Below are 2,111 nucleotides of genomic sequence, written 5' to 3' on the forward strand. Positions count from 1 at the left end.
AAAAGCCGTTATTCCTCTCAGTTAAAAAAAAAGGTCACCCCGAAATAAAAAATTCGATTTTTGCTAGTGTATATGTACATGTATAATAAAAAAAAAATGAGCTTATACAAATGCATTAATACTTAAAATCACTGTTTATTAAGTAGAATAAATCTAAGTTGTAGTTTTATTCTACCCCCTGGGGGTAGGGAGGTTTTCAAGAATACTCCCCCAGTATCCCTGCTTGTCGTAAAAGGCGACTAAAAGCGTTGGCGGAGGGTTAGTGCCCCTCCCCGGAAAACAACTAACTAAAAAAACAAACAAGAAGCCTCGGACAAGGACTGACCAAACGATGACGACCCAGGACCGGACAAAGGACTTGGTAATGAGTACATGGAATGTAAGAGGAGCGAATGAAAAGGTGAAAGAGAGAGAGATTGTCCAGGTGCTTGAGGGTGCGAAAGTGGATGTATGTGGAATAACTGAAACAAAATGGAGAGGAGAAAGTGTGAGAGAATGGGAGTATGGATGGGGTATATGTGCAGGAGTAGGTGAGAATGAGAGGGCAAAGGAAGGAGTATGTATAATTGTGAGTAAAAGATGGAAGAGGAGCATAAGACAGTATGGATCAGTTGGGTCAAGGATTGTGTGGGTAAAGTTGAAAGTTGGAATACAAATGTGGGCGATTGTGTGTGTGTATGCACCAACGCAAGATCGTGCTAGAAGAGTGAGAGAAGAGTTCTGGACAAATGTGGAAGTGTGCATGGAAAAGTTTGGAAGGAATGAGAGAGTGTTTTTGATTGGTGATATGAATGGTAAAGTTGGGAATGTGAAGGTGGATGGAGTAGTTGGTGAGTGGGGTGTGCCTGCTGAGATAGATGAGAATGGGAGTGCGTTAGTGGACATTTGTGCTGGGAGGGGGTTGGTGATAGCCAATACCCTCTTCAGGCATAAAATGATCCACAGGTATACATGGCAAGTGATGAGAAGGGTGGGTGGTGAACTGAATGAAAGGAAGGCAATGATTGATTATGTGTGTGTGGATGAAAGGATGCGAAGATGTGTAAAGGATGCAAGAGTGTATAGAGGTTCGGGGAGTGGACTTTCTGACCACTACTTGGTGGTGGCCAGAATTAGAATGCAAGTAAGATGGTGGAATAGAAGAAGGGAAAGACGAGAGGAAGGAGTAGTTGCAAGGAGAGTGGAAAGGTTACAAGAGGATGAGAAAATGGCATAGTATAAGAGAGAAGTGTAGGAACGATTGGGCAAATATGAATTGGAGCAGATGGGAGACGTGGAAGGTGTGTGTAAGATATTTACAGAAGAAATATGTGCAGCATGTGATGTGGTGTGTGGAAGGAAGAGAAGACGGAGGGGGGTGCAAGGAACAGCGTGGTGGACTGAAGAGGTGAAACAGGCTCTGGCACAAAAGAAGAAAGCATACAAGGAATGGATGAGAAATAGGGGCGTGCAAGAAGTTGAGAGGGGGAAGAGAGAGTTATATGTGGAAAGAAAGAGAGAGGTGAAAAGATTAGTAAGAGAGAGTAAGAAGAGAGTGGATGAGGAATTTGGAAGGAATTTGAGTGTAAAGTGGAGGGACTGTAAGAAAATGTTCTGGAGAGAAGTGAAAAGAATAAGACAGGGTGAAAGTGAAGTTAGCAGGGGAGTGAAAGATAAAAATGGTAGATTACTAGTGGAGAAGGGAGAAAAAGTGAACAGATGGAGAGAACACTTTAAGGAATTGTTGAACGTAGAGGATGGAAGTAATGCGAGTATAAGTGGCTGGGGAATGGCTGGGAGAAGGAGGGAGGTGAGAAGACAGGAAGAAATCAGTAGGATAGAAGTTGTGGAAGCAATGAAGAAAGTTAAATCGGGGAAAGCCCCAGGAATTGATGGAGTGTGTGGTGAAATCCTGAAGCATGGGGGAGAGATAGTAGTAGAATGGATGTGGAAGATGTGCAGATTGGCCTGGGAGGAAGGTAGAGTCCCGGAGGATTGGAAGTCAGGTATGATTATTCCCTTGTACAAAGGAAAAGGGGAAAAAGAAGTGTGTGGTAATCATAGGGGCATTTGTCTTCTTCCCAGTATAATAGGAAAAGTGTATGGTAGGATACTTATAGACAGAGTTAGAG

Source organism: Coenobita brevimanus, chromosome 81 (genome assembly GCF_032717465.1).
Source record: "Coenobita brevimanus isolate Jiangsu-jjx chromosome 81, ASM3271746v2, whole genome shotgun sequence".
NCBI lineage: Eukaryota > Metazoa > Arthropoda > Malacostraca > Decapoda > Coenobitidae > Coenobita > Coenobita brevimanus.